The 20,472-nt window shown below is 47.3% G+C and overlaps 1 protein-coding gene and 1 pseudogene across 1 annotated transcript in view; one reads left to right on the forward strand and one right to left on the reverse strand.

Annotated features, from left to right (window-relative positions):
* The window catches only part of Ndst1 (N-deacetylase and N-sulfotransferase 1), a 69,548-nt gene that overhangs the window by 41,012 nt on the left and 8,064 nt on the right, over positions 1-20,472 (reverse strand). The window lies entirely within an intron of this gene.
* LOC101594533 lies at positions 12,028-12,450 on the forward strand (annotated as a pseudogene).

Consider the following 20,472-nt stretch of genomic DNA (forward strand, 5'->3'; position numbering starts at 1 on the left):
TAACCACCAGTCCTTTCTCCATGTTGGTCAGGCAGTCAGGCCTTCACTGGAGAAGTTCCCATTGTCAAGAATGCTTCCCCCTGACCCCTGAGACACATCCTCAATCCTAATTCCAATGTCACAGCCTCTCTGACATCATTTCTAATAAGCTCCCTCTAGCCCATCCCTCAGGCTCCACCCAGCCATTCAGTGCCAAGGCTGAAAGCCAGGCAGTGCCCAGGGACAGAGAACAATGTGCATTTCATGGCTTCTTTAATTAGGGAGGCTTCACCTCACAGTCAGACCTTCTAACTCCTCTTTTTATTTATTTATTTAGGCTTTTCGAGATAGGGTCTCACTCTAACCCAGACTGACCTGGGATTCACTATGTAGTCTCAGGGAGGCCTCAAACTCATGACAATCCTCCTAACGCTGCCTCCCAAGTGCTGGGATTGAAAGCATGAGCCACCACACCCAGCCTTATTTTTTAAATATTTACTTATTTACTCAACAGAGAGGGGGGGAAGGAGAGAATGGGAACACACCAGGGCCTCTAGCCACTGCAAACGAACTCTAACATATGTGCCAGCTTATGCATCTGAGTTTACTGGGACTGGGAAATCAAATTCCAGTTCTTAGGCTTTGCAAGCAAGTGTATTAACTGCTAAGCTATCTCTCCAGTCCTCTGTATTTTTTTAAATATATATCTTTATTTATTTATTTGTAAGCACAGAGAGATAGAGAGAAAAGAGACAGAGAGAATGGGCAAGCCAGGGCCTCTAGCTGATGCAAATGAACTCCAGACACATGCACCACTCTGTGTATCTGGCTTTATGTGGGTACTGGGGACTTGAACTCAGGTTGTTAGGCTTTGTAGGCAAGGACCTGAACCGCTGAGTCATCTCTCCAACCCTTAACGCTTTAAAAAAGGACATAGAAGCCGGGCATGGTGGCGCATGCTTTTAATCTCAGCACTTGGGAGGCAAAGGTAGGAGATCATCATGAGTTCAAGGCCACCCTGAGACTACATAGTGAATTCCAGGTAAGCCTAGTCTAGAGAGAGACCCTACCTCGACAAACCTAAAATAAAAATTAAAAAGGACATATTCCAGAGACAATGAACACATGTCCCCACCAGTCCCCATTAGCTGAGGCCCTATCCAGTACCTGGCACTGAGGCCATGAATAACCTTCGCTTTCTTCTTTCTCCCCAGAAAGGGACCAGGACCAAGTCAGCATGTAAGTTCCCCCTTTCCCTAGAGTCAGATTCTTTGAGGTCTTGGGATATGAATGAATAGTGGTTCTAATTCCTAACCTACAGATAAGCAAAGGACAGCTCCAAGGTAAAATTACTTGCCAGTATAAGGAAACCACTAAATCATTATTCAAACAGCTTTCTTCCTGACTTTAAGTTTCCCAGTACCCATGTAAAGGAGTGCTCTGGAGCCTGCAGGGACTCTTGGCTAGGCAGCTTGAGTAGGACAATAGCCATGGAAGTCTCCAACCCTCATCCAGGCTCCCATCACATTCTCCCAGTCCTAGACTCAGCTTTACCTGACAAGGTACTGGAGATAAGGAATGAGATGCTCTGGTCGTCATGGAGATGCTATGGCAACGCCACACTTTTGGGAGATACCAGGGTAACAGTGGCCACTGCTCTAGAGTTGAATGTCACTCACTACCCTATCTTTTTACCTCAAAGTGCTGTGGTCCCCACAATTCTCCCCAAAGCCCATAAGAGAAAGGGGAACTTCTTATAGTCTAAGGTATCCAGAGCATTGGGAGAAAGGTAGCAAGTGCTTGGGCCCTGGATGAATGGGTAGAGTGAGATCCTGTAAGTTTCCTTACTGCAGGCAGAGAATGAGCAAGTGTGCTTTTGGTTTGGTTTTTTGATGTAGGGTCTCACTCTGGCCTCGAACTCATGGTGATCCTCCCACCTCTGCATCCTGGGTGCTGGGATTAAAGACATGAGCCACCACACCCAGCCATACAAGTGTGCTTTTGAGGGTAAGGTATATCCAACAGTCCAGCTTGTGGTACTTAGCACCCACAGCATGACAGAAGGCCCTGAGAAGGGCTGCATGCTTACCCTCCTTCACCAAAACAACTCCAAAGAACAACACTATAGTGGTCATTAGCCACAATCAGAGGCTCAGACTAAAGCCAGCATTCTGCACTGACATCTTAGCTTCATTATTTATCAGGCTTGTGAACTTTCTACAATCTCTCAACTTCTCTGTGTCTCAGTTTCCCCCTTTTTCTTTTTATTTTTTGCTTTGTTTGAGGTGAGGGGGTCTTAGTCTAGCCCAGGCTAACCTAGAACTCACTCTGTAGTCCCAGGCTGGCCTCTAACTCATGGCTTTCCTCCTAACTCCTACTGCCACCATACCTGGCTGGTGGCTTTTGGCTTTTTTGTTTTGTTTTGTTTCACTTTCCCTTTTCTATCTCAAGGGTAGCTAGGCATGATGGCTCACATCTGTAATCTCAGTCCTAGGGAGGCTGAAGGAGGAAGACTGCCAGGAATTTGAGGTCAGTTTAGGCTACTGGGTGAGACCCTGACTATTTTTTTGTTTTTTTGAAAAGTAGGGTCTCACTCTAGCCCAGGCTTAACTAAAACTACTACATAGCCCAGGCTGGCTGTGATTATCAGTGTCGAGCCACCATGCCCAGCTTGAGACCTTCTTTTAAAAAACCAAAGGAGAGAAACTCTCACAAACAAGATTATGAACCATGTTTCCATAACATGCCTTAACTTTCCTGTGATTGCTGAATAAAGTATACTTAAGATTTTATTTTTACCAATGTTATTTTTACCAATCTTATCAGCCTATACACCTATACGATGCATTTCAGAAAGCACCTTATGACCTTGTTTACTGAAGAAAGTTCTGGGGCTCGGTATCTGTAGAGTACCACGAGGTGCCAGGCACTGAAGAGCAATGCTGTTCCACAGCTTCAGGTCTTTGGTCTCTGGTGTGCTGTTGCTACAAGGTGGGTGGGGGAAGGTCCCCACAGCCTGGAGTCCTCATCCAATGCACATTTTATTTCCAGCCTGTACATTCCTGATGATGCCCTTCCCATGCACACACTCCTAGCTTCCGTGCTCAGAAATACAGAAGTAAACTCACATACCAAAGGTGTCACCAGAGGCACTCAGGCTATACAGACAGTGGAAGCTAAGAAGAACTTAGTGAGGAAAGAGCCCTGCAGGCAGCTTCACAGAGTGAAATAGTGCAGCTTGGTCAAGGACCTCATCAGACAGTGTAGTAGAGGCTCCAGACACAGGCACTAGTCCCCCAAGTATCCAGAGCCATTCCCCACAGCTGGCCAGCATCTCCCAGGCTGCCACACCCCCCAGCAGTCACACCACCACCACCACCTAGTCCCACCCCATAGCCGCCAGCCAAGCTCCACCAGCCATCCGGCCTCAGCCTGCCCCACCCACCACTATCGAGGCAGCAGAGAAAATCCTCCTCTGCATTTGCTTCCCAGCTGTGCAGGAGTCTCTCCAGCACAATTCCACCCCAGGGATGCTAAGAGCAAATCCCTTCCTCTGCTGGAATTCCTGGTGCCCCATCCCCCAAGATCTCTGCAGTGCTGCCAAGCTCCTTCCAGTCAGTCACCCCACTACCAACAGGACCACAACTACTAATAAGTGACTGTAGGCAGTTTAGACTGGTGTCATAGAGCCACTGGGAGAACAGTATACTTTGCAGTGAGTAAAGGGAAGGGAACCAGGCACTGCACTGCCTAGGCCTGCTCCCACCCACCTTAACCCCTTTTCTGGTCCATTAAACTCCTCCCCATCCTCCTTGCAGGCCAGTGCCAGTTGGAGGTTGGACTCTGCCCATTATGGGTTTCAAAAGCCCTTGATGAGCAGCACTCCTGGGCTTATCCCTCATGCCCTCTGGTTCCCCAAAGCCTTCTACTTCAGATGCTCAGGAGCCTGGAGTCCTTGTCAATTACATTTCCCTTTCAGAGTCTGCAGAAGTCTCCAAGCTAACTGCATTAATTACAGGCTCTACTAGCTGCATCCTGTACTATTATCACCCTCCCATAGCATCCTGGTTTCTATTCCACTGCTCAGATGAGGAACAGAGGCCCTCAGCCTGAGGAAACTCACTGGGGAAACTCAACCCCAAGCCTGGGCTGGGCTCTTCCTCAACACCATGGCCCCTCTGTTTACTTGAGGTGGCTGGTGTTAGCCAGGTGCCCTGCAACAGTCTGTCTCTGCTCTGCTTTCTGCATTTGTTCTGTTTTAACATCCAAGGATCCTCCTTGGAAGCAGTCCCACACAAACCCTTCTTCCCTCAGCAAGCACACCAAAGTGCTGTTCGCCTCTGCTGATCAGCTTGGGTTTCTGTCCTGGGTTCCCTGGCAGACAAGGAAAGGTATGAGAGAACTTCAGGAACAGACAGCCCACACATGGAGAATCTGCATTGGATCCAGCAGGGCCTGACTTGAGTTTATCTTTGTGCCAGCTCTGACTTAAGGTTTACCAAGCAAACAAATGGCTGGGGGAAGGGTTCTGTGGAGAACAAGGCAGGGTAGAACTAGCTGCATTCCAAGGATGACTTCCCAAAACAGGGCTCTCTCTGCCAACCCGCCAAATCTGCCTGCAATAGTCAAATCCATTTCAAATGATTTTTGTTAGCTTCTGATCACAGACATTGAAAAAGAAAAGAGTACTTCTTTATAAATATCATAACCTCCCTTGTTGACAGCCTCCAACCTTGAGGGAACTCCTGCCTGTTACCACACTTGATATTCACCCTGAGAAGTGGGGTTCTGCATGTGCATTTTACAGACAAGGAAAATTGAGATTCAGAGAAGACAAGTGTGGTGGTTTGATTCAGGACTCCCCCATAACTGTATGTGTTTTGAATGCTTAGGTCCCCAGATGGTGGCAATTGACAACTGAAGCCTCCTGGAGGCAGTGCTTTGTGGGGGACAGGCTTATGGGTGCTACAGTCAGCTTCCCTTTGTCAGTGTTTGGCACACTCTCCTGTTGCTGTTGTCCATCTGTCGTTAGCTAGGAGGTGATGTCCACCTTCTGCTCATGCCATCATTTTCCCCTGCCGTAACTGAGCTTCCCCTTATAAGCCAAAATAAACCCTTTTTTCTCCACAAGCTGCTCTTGGTTGTGTGTTTTCTGCCAGCAATGTGAACCTTACTGCAACAGCAAGTAACTGGCTTAAAGTCACATAGCTGAATGGAAGTGGAACTGGAATGGCTTCTCCAAGCCCACCATAGAGCCCTGTTCATAAACCCTGAAGGGACCCCTGCCCAGCATGTCTGCCATGCCATTCTTCAGCCAGGTCTAGATCCAGGAGGTGGCTCCTGCAAGAGATAACCACAGAGCTGCAGGCCTAACTTCTCTAGCAAGGGGAGCTTCACTCCCAGAAAGCTTGATGGGCCAAAAGGGCACTAGGCCTCTGGAAAGATAGGACCTTGGCCAGAGGAACTCCTCTTTTCCCCCACTTTAAGGCCCCCACTGAGAAATGTGGACTGGGTATATGCCTCAGTCAGCAGCCTCATGCTAAGGAAGAGGAGGAGGAAAGGATATAGGTCAAAGCAGGCCATCTTTTTTTTTTTTTTTTAATTATTTATTTATTTATTTGAGAGCAACAGACACAGAGAGAAAGACAGATAGAGGGAGAGAGAGAGAATGGGCGCGCCAGGGCTTCCAGCCTCTGCAAACGAACTCCAGACGCGTGCGCCCCCTTGTGCATCTGGCTAACGTGGGACCTGGGGAACTGAGCCTTGAACCGGGGTCCTTAGGCTTCACAGGCAAGCACTTAACCGCTAAGCCATCTCTCCAGCCCAAAGCAGGCCATCTTGGACAGCATAATCACACCAAGGACAGTGGTGACCAGTAAGCCTTCTGGGTTGGTTAGTGCCAGGTCCTAAACCCAGCACATACCAATCACTGTCTCATTTACCAGTCATTTGTTCCCAGTGGAGTGAGTAAAAATTATCCCAGGCCTTGAACTTCTCCAATCTGCCACCCTACAGGAAAGTAGGAAGTGCTGCCCATCTCCTACATGTCCACCCCAAGCTGCCAGACCTCCTCTGAGGTTCTGAGGCATAGGCACATGCCTCCATGTATGATCCACATCAGCACTCTGGGCTCCCCTATACAGCCAGGAGATCCGGAACTGAGAACAGCATGCAGGCAGAAAGCAGAGAATGGCAGGGGGATGGGGGGACAGGAGCTTTTCCTTTCTGATCTTGGTTCCCCAAATGCAGACAAGCCCACAAATTCAAGATGGTGGTGATCATCCCAAAAGCCAAGTTAAGACTTGGAAACTCCAGAATACCTCATCTTTAGCACACCCCGGCTCTTATGACCTAGACACACCTGAAACCATACACATGATAGCTGAGTGCCTTTGGGCTCACCATTTCAGGGTTGCTGTGGCTCTGGAGTAAATCTTCACCTGATCTTGTTGACCTCAGAAACAGCTATGAACTCAAACAGATGTCCTGGAAAACTGCAGGAGAAACTGAGCCCTTCTTTTACATCACACAACTGCCACTCCTCTCTCTCCTTTCTTCTCCTCCTCCCTCAACAACTCTGCCAAGTGTTGGCACACTTGCAGAACCTGCTTCTACTCTTGAATGTAGACAGAACCCTGTGCCAGACTCAGGGGCTTACTGTACACTGAGACCCCCCCCACACACACACACACATACCCACTGCACACACTAAGACCAGAATGGCAGGAGACTGAAGACAGTGGTAAAAGGGTCCAGGGAGGCCAGTACAGATAGGGGAGCCAGGGTGAGAATGCAGGAGCCACCATATATCTTCAAGAATCCAGGCAGGTGGCTGCTCAATTTCTCTGCACTTGGCTGTGGCCTTTCAACAGCTCCATACTCCTCACTTTACATGGCTACACCTAATCCCAGAGGCTGGACAAATGTCATTACTGTCTGTTTAGTTCCCTCCTTGGAGGGAGGGAGGTGGCTCTAGGGCACCCTGAGCCCCCAACCCAGTTCCCAGAAGCTTTCTGCCTCCTCACCAGTTCCCTTGAAGGCCAGCCAGCTCTGACTCTAGGACCTCAGAAAGAGGCGATCTCTCCAGGTCTGCCCAATTCCAAGGGTCCCCACAGCTAGCAGGAACTAATAATAGATGCCCTCCATACTAAAGAGGGAAGCATGGCCCTAATCCTCATGCAGTGGCTTCTCTATTCCCTCTTAGGAAAGGTGGCAGCCAGGAGCAGTAGGAGCACTTGCTGGCAACAAGGATAACTGGATTCCAGCTGTGCCGGACTTCCCAGTTAACCACCCCTCCCACATTTAGTTTCTCTGTCTGTCCTGAGAAGAAGACTGATACTCCCTCTCAGTAGCAGCTGGCAGTCAAAGTGTCCATGACATTGGCTTTTGGCTCCTGCCCCACTCCAGCTAAGCTGATAGGCCCTTCCCATTGCCCTGTCCTGCAGATGAGGAAGAAAGGTAACTGGCAGGAGTATGGAGGGTGTCAGTCTGTGTAGGTGTCCAAATACTGATCTAAAACAGTTCTTAAAGAGCCAAGGCCCAGAGACAATAAGCAACTCAACCTATTAGACAGAGGGCTGGAAAAGCATATGCCCCCTCTGGAATGGCTTCTTGGCAGAGTCCACCTAAAGGACACCCAAGGAAAGCAAAAGGCACCTTGCAAATGGCAGAGGCTCAGGCCCAGGGACAGTGATATGTAAGTAGAAAAATAGATTAACAGGGGTGAAAGGCCCAAAGTGAGGTCAGGGGAAGAGACTGAGTAAAGGAAAGGTGGAGAGATATAAATAAATCACATGGAAACCTATTTTTTTGGACAATGGAACACTCAGGAGCCACAGATTATTGCTAGAAATTTTTCAGTGCCAGGGATGGGATACCTTCTAGTGAGTTGTTGGCCAGGTAGGTCCCCAATGCCCCCAAAACATTATAAGCCATTGCTGAGGCCCTTGGTTTCCCACAAGGAATAGATGGCAAGACCCTATTGCTGAAGACTCCACATACTTGGGCTGCAAGGCCACTGAGAAATCCTGCTGCAACTGAGCTGATAACCTCCTCCATGTAGACCAGCTGACAGAAAGCTAGAAGAAGCCATTCTGCATGCAGTTCAATGGGAGAAAGAGAAATCACCAGTGAAGATACTCAACAGTAGACACCACAAGCTTTAGATTTGGCCAGCTAGGCCAAATGAGCCAACGGGTACAATAGTGGCACATCTGTCATGGTGGAAACCAACTGCCCTCTAATTGGACTGGAGGCCCCCTCCATGGGAAGGAATACATCCCTGATACTGAAAACTTAAAACAGGGGTATTCATGAGTCCTGGGGGTATAACATCTGCTGCTGTCTGGCTAAATGTATATACTATGCTTATCAAATTGCCCAGTAAGCACTTATGTTCATACCCATATATTAACACTACCCTCACTTTTAGTAGAGAATCTTCTCTTTTCAGATGGCAGTGACCTTGGGATGACTCAGAAGGCATCATGGTGCTGGAAAGAAGTGACAGGAGTGCTCAGTATTGCAATATCTCTATCCCACCTTCCAAGGCTCAGGGTCTATTGCAGAAGAGGTGGCAGAAAGAACGTAAGAGCCAAAGGAAGGGTAGGACTCCTTACAACATGCTCCTTCCAGACAGAAAATGGCCTGGATATCCATGACCTCACAGTGCCTGACACTACCACAAGACCATCATAATAGGAGGGAAAGATCATGACATCAAAATGAAAGACTGATTGAGATGGGGAGGGGATATGATGGAGAATGGAGTTTCAAAGGTGAAAGTTGGTGGAGGGAGGGTATTACCATGGGATATTGTTTATAATCATAGAAGTTAATAAAAAATAATTGAAAAGAAATAAAAAAGTAAAACCAGCTTGGAGGGGGATTCTTAGACTAAGTGGCAAAGAGGGAGATGAGAAGCCGGGCGTGGTGGCACACGCCTTTAATCCCAGCACTCGGGAGGCAGAGGTAGGAGGATCGCCATGAGTTCAAGGCCACCCTGAGCCTACAGAGTTAATTCCAGGTCAGCCTGGACCAGAGTGAGACCCTACCTCGAAAAACCAAAAAAAAAAAAAAAAAAAAAGAGGGAGATGAGAAGCCAGAGAATAGGCTGTGGCTCAGGGAAGCACTGCTTCAGAGAGAAGCAGGAGGGGATCTACAGCATGCCAGGGGCAGCATAAGGTGGGTCAGTGGTGGGGGAGCAGCAGCAGGTAAGAGCTGGAAAGTGAGGAAGGGGCAGAGAGCAAGAAATAGGAAGAATAGAAAGAGAACAAGAGAGGAATGGAAGGTATGTATATGAACAAACAGTAGGAAGCTGAGGTAGAAAGATAGATATAAAGAAAATATATGTACCTGGGTCATGAAGAAGGCCAGAAGAAGGAAAGCCCACCTGCCATTTTTAATTTGATTTTTGTTTTGCAGTAGTGTTTCACTCTAGCCCAGGCTGGCCTGGAATTCATTATGTAGTCTCAGAGTGGACTCAAACTCATAGTGATTCTCCCACCTTAGCCTCCCAGATGCTCGGATCAAAGGCATGTACCACAACACCTGACTCTACCTGCCATTTTTTAACTGGAATACACATGCAAAACTTCCTCTTGGTATCACCTGACAGCTTTAGAAAGGCCAACAGGGATTTCTTCTCCATTCTAAGATAAGGGAAGTTGGGTTCCCAAAGCATAAATGATTTGCCCAAAAGCCCAAGGGAGATGGTGTTGAATGATGCTCTTTCCCCCTGTGCAGGGCTGGGTCTATTCCACAGGCTCAGAGTGCCAAGATGATCAGACAGTGAGCCTTCATGAAAGTGAACACATACAAGAGCTTACATCATGTCAGCACATCATATATTATCAATTGACTGTCCTGACACCTACATGAGCTAGTGTCCTATATCGCATTACCACACAGATTGGATGCCAAGGCTTTGGAAGGTGGGATGTCATGCCCAGGTTCACCATGCTACAAAGGAACAGAGCTGGCATCTAAACCCAGGCAAAATGGCTCCAGACCCTGAAGCCTATAACTCTGTGTTAGCTTTGTCTGGGAGGCTCCATCCCAAGCAGGAGTCAAGAACTCAGACACATCAAGTAGTGTGTGTAGCTGGCAGGGCAGGGCAAGATGACAGTAACAGGACAAGTAAAGCTTGTGGGGGAGAGAGAGAATGGTATAAACAACTGTCTGGGCATTAGGCCAGAAGTCTGAGCAAAGGACATGGGAACAGAAAGAGGTGACAAACATGAGGGAAAAGCCTTGTAAGATTTTGGTCAAGTACTTGCTCTCTCTGGACCTCAATTTACCCAAGTGTTAAGGGAAGTCCCTTGAATATTTCCAGAGGCCTTACCATTCCTAAAGATCCTTGGACCCTAGGAAAACAAGCACTGCCCAGTGACCCTAGCTACATGCCTCAGGGACTCTGAAACGTCCTGAGTTGTCCTGGCACAGTTCAACTGCTAGAGAAAGGCTCACAGAAACACAGGGCTCTGCTGGCATGCCAGGACCAGTGAAGTGTGGGTCCTTAGGGGGTCACATTCCATTCATTGTCAACCTCTCCATGGCTGGAGCCCTGGAGCCCGCACCACCCAGCCTGGACCCAGACCAGGAACCAAAGCCCAAGTGCCTACAAGAATGCCACTCCAGCCTAGCCATGTTCATGGCCCTCCCCTCCTGGTGTTTTTTTGTTTGTTTGTTTGTTTTTGTTTTTGTTTTCTAGGTAGGGTTTCACTCTAGCCCAGGCTGACCTGGAATTCACCATATAGTCTCAAGGTGGCCTCGAACTCATAGTGATCCTCTTACCTCTGCCTCCAGAGTACTGGGATTAAAGGCATGCACCACCACACCCAGCTTCCTGTTTTGTTTTGTTTTCTTGACAGGGTCTCATGTATTCATGGCTAGTCTGGTTAGGTACCTTCAGGATGATACTCAACTTCAGATCCCCCTACCTTAACCTCCTAAGTGCTAGGATTATAGGTGTGTGTCACTATGTTTGGCTTTGTTTTCTGGTTTTTGAATGTTAATTTATATTTTATTATTTTTTGAAAACTTCATACTTGTATATACTATATTGTGATCATGTTCAGCCTTATTAGCATCTCTTATCCTACTCCTGCTAACCCCCTTTCTTTTCCCAAACAGCTCCTCCTACTTTCACACCTTTCTTTTTTCCTTATGCAGTTCTGGTGCAGGTGTCACAGCTGTGTTTTTATGATTACAGTGGTATATCCAATCTAGAAATCAGTATTTCATAGTACTCCCCTCACTCATTGGCTCTTACAGTCTTTCCACCCCATCATCCTCTTCCACCAAGAGAAAGTTTGAGGCTGGTTGGCCTTAGGGAGACAATGCCTCAGCATTTGGTGATCTTCTTGTCTGTCCCTTGAATACTAAGATTACACGTGTATACCACCAGGCCCAATTCCTGTTACCCATTTTTGTTGTTTTAATTTTTCTTGAGGCATTGTCTTGCTCTGTTACTATGGCACCCACACTGGTCTCAAACTCCCAGACCAAGCAATCTTCTTGTCTCAGCCTCTAAAATAGATAAAACTACAGACCTAGACATTACACCTAGCTGAAGAACCTTATGTGCCCCATTAAGTTCCACAATTTTACCTACCCCTCCAAGCCCCTCATAAACATTTCCCTAACCACTTGTATGCACACAAGGAGTCCTGTGAGAAACAGGAAGATGACCAACTTCCTCCCTGAGTCCTATATAAGATAGAGGTTACCATGGAAGTCAACAAAGACCCTTGGCTTAGGTCCACTAGGGCCAAGCCTGTTCTTACTCTGAAGGTAGAAGAGTCATTAAGATAGAACATGAAATCATAAGGAGAAAACAGACACAAGGGGGAAGTCTTGTGAGACTTGTAGATCAAGTGCCTTGCTCTGTCTAGATCTTAATTTGCCCAGCTGCTAAGGAAAGTCCCTGGGATATCTCCAGAGTCCCCACTTTCCTACATCTCAGCACCCATGAAAGCCCCATAGAACTATATATAAACATGCTCCTGCTCAAAAATGTCCATGGCAGACTCTTTCCAGGAGTTTGATATGTCCAAACGAGGATGTGGTGGGTCCACCAGTGCAAAATTCCGGATTTCCCTGGGTCTTCCAGTAGGAGCTGTGATCAACTGTGCGAACAACACAAGGGCCAAAAATCTGTACATCATCTCTGTGAAGGGGATCAAAGGACACCTGAATAGACTTCCTGATGCTGGTGTGGGTGACATGGTGATGGCTATAGTCAAGAAGAGAAAACTAGAGCTAAGAAAGAAGGTCCATCCAGCAGTGGTGATTCGACAACGAAAATCATACTGAAGAAAAGATGGGGTATTTATTTATTTTGAAGATAATGCAGGGGTCATTGTAAGCAATAAAAGCAAGATGAAAGGTTCTGCCATAACAGGACCAGTTGCAAAGGAGTGTGTAGATTTGTGGCCCAGAATTGCATCCAATGCCAGCAGCATTGCATGACCCTCCAATGTGTTTGTAAAATATACCCATTGAAAAATATTTGCTCAAAAAAAAAAAAAAAATCCATGGCTCTCACCACCTACTAGGTAAAGCTTCTTAAGCTGATAGACCACAAGGTCATTACTGCTACCAGCCTCTACTAACTGCATATGGTGTGTGCTAGGCCTTGGCTAAGTGTTTTCTGCACATTTCTCATTAAGCTCAATATTAACTCTGTGGAGGCTGGAGAAAAGGCTCAGCAGTTAAAAGTGCTTGCTAGCAAAGCCTGATGACCCAGGTTCAATTACCCAGTACCCACGTAAAGCCAGATGCACAAACTGGCACATGCGTCTGGAGTTCATTTGCACTGGAAGTAGGTCCTGGCATGCACATACTCCCTCTCTCGCTCTATCTGCCTCTTTATCTCTCACACACATCTTAAATAATTTTTTTAAGTAACCCTGGGTGCTGGAGAAATTGCTTAGTTGTTAAAGCACTTGTCTGAGAAGCCCAAGGACCCAGTGACCACATAAGTCAGATGCACAAGTAGCACATACATCTGGGGTATCTGGAGTTTTTTGCAGTGGCTGAATGTTCTCTTGGTCTCTTCTATCTCTCTCTGCTTGCAAATTAATAAAAATATTTTTTAAAGTAACCCTGTGAGACATATACTACAGGGGCTAGAGAGATAGCTTAGCAGTTAAGCTGCTTCCCTGCAAAGCCAAAGGACCCCGGTTTGATTCCTCAGGACTCACATAAGCCAGATGCACAAGGTGGCACATGCATCTGGAATTTGTTTACAGTGGGGCATGCCAATTCTATCTGCCCCCCCTTACTCTCTCCAAACAAAATATATATAAATAAGAAAAAAATAATTAATAAAAAACATATATTACAATTGGCCTTTTTAAATTTTTTTTAAACTTTTTTTTTTGGTTTATTTTTATTTATTTGAGAGAGACAGACAGACAAACAGGCAGATAGAGAGAGAATGGGTATGCCAGGGCCTACAGCTACTGCAAATGAACTCCAGATACATGCCCCCCTTGTGCACCTGGCTTATGTGGGTCCTGGGGAGTCGAGCCTCGAACCGGGGTCCTTAGGCTTCACAGGCAAGTGCTTAACCACTAAGTTATCTCTCCAGCCCTTAAAACTTTTTTAAGAGCCAGGCGTGGTGGTGCACGCCTTTAATCCCAGCACTCAGGAGGCAGAGGTAGTAGGATTGCCGAGAGTTCAAGGCCACCCTGAGACTACATAGTGAATTCCAGGTCAGCCTGAGCCAGAGTGAGACCCTACCTTGAAAAACCAAAAAAAAAAAAAAAAAAACTTTTTAAAATATTTATTTATTTGAGAGCTAGAAAGGGAGGGAGGAAGGCAGAGAGACAGAGAGAGGACAGGTGTACCAGGACCTCTAGCCACTATAAACAAACTCCAGATGCATGCATCCCCTTGTGCATCTGGCATACTTGGCACTAAGGAATTGAACCTGGGTCCTTAGGCTTCACAGGCAAGCACCTTAACTGCTAAGCCCTGGCCCATTTTTATAGATGAGAAATAGAGGCTCAGAGGTTGTCATTTGCCCAGAATCTCATTACCAAGCAACAGAGGAAGAAATCACTCATACTCACCTGATTCCAAACCCAGATACATAGCCTCTGTGCTATGTATTTTCTCAATGTTCCCTGCCACTCTCAAAACCCTGGGCCATGGGCTGAAGAGGTGGGTTAGCAGTTAAGGCATTTGTCTACCAAGTCTAATAACCCAGGTTTGATTACCCAATACCCAAGTAAGCCAGATGCACAAGGTTGTTCATGCATGTGGACTTAATTTGCAGTGTCTAGAGGCCCATTCTCTTTCTATCTCTCTCAAATAAATAAATAAAATCTTTAAAAAATAAATAAATAAAACAACCCTGGGCCAGGACAACACTACTATGTATAGCAGAGTAAACCAAGACACAGAATGCTTTGTTAGTAGCAGAGGCCTCCAGCATCCCTTCCCCATCAAAAACAAAACTCCCTCCCATGAGGCATGCCAGGAGCAGGTTCAGACAACCCCCCCCTCCCGGACCATCCGTCCTTTCTGTCAGAAGGAAAGGGAAAACAGATTTGCAGAGAGGATAGAACTGAGGGAGCTGGAGACCTATGTTCTCACTGAACAGACTCTCTGAGTTGGTAGGCATCCTGTGGGCACACCTCACATCCAACAGCATGAACAGCCTATGGGACCTACCACCAGCTTGCCCCTGACCCAACACAGCTGACCAGAAGCTATCATTTCTCTCCTTCGCCTTCCCTGTCTCAGTAAATGGCAATACTGTCCTTCCAGTTTCTTCTACCAGCAACATTCTCTCTCACCACCCCCATCTAATCCCTCAGCAAATCCATCAGCTCATCCAGCAAACTAAATCCAGAAACTACCCCTGTGTGCTCACCCTCCCTCCTACCACTGAATCTCTGCCCTCTCTAGTCTGGTGTCTGTGACCACTTCCAACACTTCATCTCATAACCCTCTCCCCACCACCATCCTCAGTTTCTTCTCCATGTAGTATCCAGAACCCTTATGCATGTACAGAAAAGCAGGTCAGTCCTCGGCCTCAAGCTTCCAGCAGCATCCCCTCCACTCAGACTTAAACAGCAAAGCCCTTTCTCCAAAGTCCAAACCCTTCTTCATTCGTCTTCCTGAGTTCTGCCTGCAGCCTTGATGTGATGCTCCCTCTACCTAGCATCCTCCTCCTCAGACTTTCCCAGATACTCTGTCTACTTCCTGTGGCATAACCAGGCCCTCCAGTTACATCTGCCATCCCTGAGTCTCCTTTACTCCCTTTCCAGACATTCATTTCTTGTTACTTGGCACATACATGATTCTATTCCACTGGTGGCATGACAGCCTGTGGTGATTTGACCCAGGTGTCCCCATAAACTTGGGTGTTCTGAATGCTAGGTTCCCAGCTGATAGAGATTTGGGAATTAACATCTCTTGGAGGCAGTGTATTGTTGGGGACAGGCTTATGGATATTATAACAAGTGTCCCTTGCCAGTGTTTGGCACACTCGCCTGTTCCTGTTGTCCACCTGATGTTGGCCAGGGATTGATGTCCACCCTCCGCTCATGCCATCATTCTCCCCTGGAGCTTCCCCTAAAGTCTGTAAGCCAAAATAAACCTTTTTTCCCCCACAAGCTGCTCTTGGATGGGTGATTTCTACCAGCAATGTAAACCTGATTGCAACACAGCCCCAAGACCAAATCAGTAACTTGGCCTACTTTATGCCCTACTATGTCACAGTTCTTAGAAAAAGGTCTGAAAAAAAGGCAATGTTTCCCAAAAATATGTTGAATGTGACTATTACCTTCCTCAATCAGACATGCCTTTGGTTTCTGATCCCTAGAGAATGGTCCAACCCTGAGCCAGCTAAACCCTTGAGACTAAATCCCCATTGATGACCAGTTGGACAGATGGACATATCTTTCCATCTCTCCCTGCCTAATACATTATCCTCTTGGGCCCTGGGTAGAACCTCTGTCCTGAGACTTGGGCTGCCAGAGGGAACATGGATGGAGCTGCTGCTGGCCTCCATCCTAGCCTACCACATCCACTCTGACCTCTCACCCCAGCAGGGGAAGGCAGGAGGAGGAGAAGGCTGCGGCCTTACCAGCTCTTTCCCTTCTGTCAGCAACAGGACTATCAGAAGAATTTTTTATTAGGAGAGAGGTTACAAAGACAGTTGGCCCATTGGAGGCATTACAAAGGAAGATGTTCAACAGGTCACTCACACACCCAACCAGTCTCATGCCTGCAGGGTGCTATGATCACACTGTCTTCCAGGCCCCAGCCTCCATCTCCCCATAGACAATCAGATGATTGTCCCAGCTGGATGAAATGCCACTGTGGAGGGAGGACGGGGCAGAGGAGAGTGGCACTGTTCACAGTCAGAAGAACTGCTGCAGTCCTACCCCAGATTCTCACATACACATGGCCAATATTAGCAGAGTCTCTTCCCTCTACGTACCTTAGTTTACTCAGTTATAAATGGTTTGTTCAGGTCTGGAGAGATGGCTTAGTGGTTAAGGTGCTTGCCAAAGAACCCAGGTTCAATTCCCTAGGACTCATGTAAGCCAGATGTCCAAGGTAGCACATGCATCTGGAGTTAGTTTGCAGTGCCTGGAGGCCCTGACATGCCTATTCATGTTCTCTCTGCAACTCTCTCTCTCTCAAATAAATAAATAAATAAATTGATTACATGATTTGTTCAGGCTTACACTTAATGTCTTAGCCTGTGTGCTACAAGACCACACAGTAGAGGGCCTCACTCAGGCCAGGCCAGGCCCTCCCTGTACAGCCTGACAGCAGAGTTCAGCACTTGCCCACTGAGTCCCAGGCTTCCAGCATCTGCCCCCTCCGAATCCAACCATGTCTCTCTTAGTGCACCCCTCTCCTGAGATGCTGCTGCTGCCTGAAGTGAACATAAAACCCTCTGAACCTGTCTAGTATGGGAATAGGACTCTTCACTCCACCTTCAGGGGAAGATTCAAGGGTCAGAAGGCAGGCTGATCCAGAACTGGACACAATGTGATCCCTTTACAACAAACAGGGACACACCCCTGCCACACCTTCCTTCCCACAGGAATCTTATTATGCTCCTTCAGTGTGTACAATCCTGATTGTAAGCACACCCCCATTGCCCTCAAAGAGCCATAGGAGAGAAACAGGCAGCACACCACCAAGCAGGAAAGACAGCATTTCCTGCCTTAAGGACAAGGTTGCAAACTCAGATGCCTTTGGGAACAGAAAGATTATGTAAGCACATGAAGTGGCTGGAGACAGTGGGTAGCACATGCCTCATCTGCAATACTTGCCCCTGGAGAATACAGGATTCAAGTTTTCAACTTTGGCATGACTGGGGTTGTGGGGTGGGAGACAGGGTCTCATAGAGCCCAAGCAACCCTCAAACTCCTGAGCCTCCTAGCTCTACCTCCAAAGTGCTGAGATTTCAGCCTTGAACTACCATGCCCAGCTAAAGCTTCTCATTTTTGAAGTAAAACCAGAAGTCTGGATTTTTGTGTAAAAATCTCCTACTGGCAACTACCTCAATTTTTGGCATGGGCCAAACAAAATGTGTCCATAGGGAAGATGTGGAATAACATCAGTTTTCATGTGTGTGTGTGTGTGTGTGTGTGTGTGTGTGTGTGTGTGTTTGAAAGAGACAGAGAGTACAGGCACACCAGGGTCTCCCGCTACTGCAAACAAAATCCAAATGCATGCACTACTTTGTGCATTTGGCTCTATGTAGGTACTGGGTAACCTAACCCAGGTCTTCAGCCCTTACAAGCAAGTGCCTTTAGCCACTGAGTCATCTCCCTAGCCCACAGAGGTTTTCTTAAAAGAGATAGAGAACACAAGTTGAGTTTGGAGGAGGCCTACTTCCTGAAGCTAAGGTAGCAGGGAAGGCTATCTGGGAGAGAATGTGTTGGTATTGGCCTGAAAGGATGAAAGGGAGAAATAGTTGTGAGGAGAAATCTTAAGGTGGGATTGGGGTACAAAGCTGGAAACTTCCTGGCCTTACAGGCTGGCAGGCCAGACCAGGGTCCTAAGCAACCTAGGTGGTCAGACTTTCCCTAAAACAACCTGTCCTGCTTGTTATCTGTCAAAACCCCCAAAGCAAGTGCAAAAGTACAGGCTTTGTTCTGCTCAAGATGGTGGAAGGAGGGGCTGTCAGCACAGCTAAGCTGTGGACTACCATCAATCTATAGCAGAATAGCAGGGGTCCAATTTCACTTGATGAAGCAAGCTAACAACAGCTCTGAGGAAGGGAGAGGAAGAGACAATGGAGAGGCAAAACGAAATTGAGAATCATGTCCTGCCAGGCCAGGCCCAGGTGTTGCATAACCATGTTCAGGACAAAGCCAGGGAGGACCTAGGCAGGGAGTCCCAGCATGCAGAGAACACTGTCCTTATTGCCTACCCACTACTGTTCAGCAACCTTCCTCTGCAACTTCCAGAAGACAGCCAAGAACAGGGCTGGGGAGGAGACCCAGGATCACACCACAAAGCTGCTGTGACAGCTTTGAGTCAGGCACTGGATAAGTCCTTCACAGGTGTTGTGTAAGTGAAAATATAGTCCCATAACTGCCATTTCATACCTGAGGAACCAGAAGCATCAAGTGACTTATCCAAGGTCACACAGCTCCTAAATGGAAGAGCTGGCTTAGACAGTCCTGTCTGAGTATACACTTGAAACCTTGGTGCTACACAACCCCAGGCTTTTGCCTGCCCCACAGGGCCCCTTGCATATGGCCCCTGCCCACCTGTTAGCTCTTCACAGCCATGCCTGGTTTTCTGCCAACTTAATGAAATTGACAATTCTTCCTTAAGAAAAATAATACACTGATTATACAATACAATAATATACAAAATGCTACACCTGACTTCAAGGGCTCATAGACGCCTGCACTGGCAGGGATGAGACGATCATGATCATGGAGTACCCTAGACATAGGAGGCAAGGCCATAGGAGAGGATATACCCACGTCCTCTAAGTCCCTACAGACATGGACACAATGGGAGCTCAAGGCCTAGTCATCTCTTCAAGACTGGGAAAACAGAATGAATCATAATACACAATGGCCTGTACCTCAGTATGCACTGGGTGTGACTCACAGCTCCCAGCTGCTAGACAGACAGGGCACAGCTGGGCTCAGCATCTGGACTTGGCAGTTCCATGCATCCTTCTCCCCACCACTAGCTCCACCTTGCTGCTGACCAAACTGGGCCTTCCCCAAGCCCAGCAGCGATGCACTTTTCTAAAGAGCACCCATAACGCTACCATCTCCGCAACCAGCCAGAGGCCTGTGGCTGGAAAGAGCAAGAAGACCTGGGTGCTTGCCCACATCCTCTGTCACCTCCCTTCCTCCTCTCTTCCTATCACCAACTACAAGATGAAGTCCTATCCAGCTACAAAATCCTGAGTGTAAAAACAGGTCTGACAACTTCACAGAACTCTGGGATCCTGAAGTTATATAAACATCCTTCAGAGAAACAAAAGTCAAACCTACAGACTCAACTTTTTTAAGGATATCAAGAAACCCTTTTTATAGTCCAGCTTCCCCCATCCTAATTCCATTGTTCCAAATATCCTCTCAGGACTTAAAAAATACATTTGGTTTCCGTCTGGAGTTTGGGCTTTTTGGTGCTCTTCCTTGTGAAAGCTACCCCACCCCTTCTTGGCAGCTTTATTTTATTTATTTATTTTTTTTTTTACTTCTTTTGGTTTTCCGAGGTAGGGTCTCACTCTAGCTCAGGCTGACCTGGAATTCACTATGTAGTCTCAGGGTAGCCTTGAACTCATGGCAATCCTCCTATCTCTGCCTCCTCAGTGCTGGGATTAAAGGCATGCACCACCACGCCTGGCTAAAAATAATTTTATTTATTTATTTATTTACTTAAAAAAGAAAGGGACTAGAGAAAGAGGGAGGGAGGAAGAGAGGGATGAAGAGTAAGAGGGAGGAAATGCGCACACTGGGGCCTCTAACCACTGCAAATTCCAGACCCATGCACCACCATGTGCATAGGGGTACTGGGGAATCGAGCCTGCATCCATAGGCTTTGCAAGAAAGCACCTTAACTGCTAAGCCATCCCTCCAGCCCCCTCGGCAGCTATTTATTTTATTTTATTTTATTTCATTGAGTTGACAGAGAGAGAGAGAGAGAAACAGGCAGATAGAAAGAATGGGCATGCCAGGGCCTTCAGCCACTGTAAACAAATTCCAGACGCATGTCCACCTTGAGCATCTGGCTTGCATGGGTCCTGGGGAATCACACCTGGGTCCTTTGGCTTCGCAAGCAAGCGTCTTAACCACTAAGCCATCTCTCCAGGCCCCTTTGGCATCTTTTGAACAAGGCACCCCCATCTCTCTTCTCAGCATCAACCTGGACCATCCTGACGGAACAATTATCCAGCCTGCCAAAAGGGGAAAACAACACTTTGGGAATTAAAAAACAAAAAGTCCCCTGCAAAAAATAAGAGCCAGGCGTGGTGGTGCATGC

Source organism: Jaculus jaculus, chromosome 13 (assembly GCF_020740685.1).
Source record: "Jaculus jaculus isolate mJacJac1 chromosome 13, mJacJac1.mat.Y.cur, whole genome shotgun sequence".
NCBI classification, from domain to species: domain Eukaryota; kingdom Metazoa; phylum Chordata; class Mammalia; order Rodentia; family Dipodidae; genus Jaculus; species Jaculus jaculus.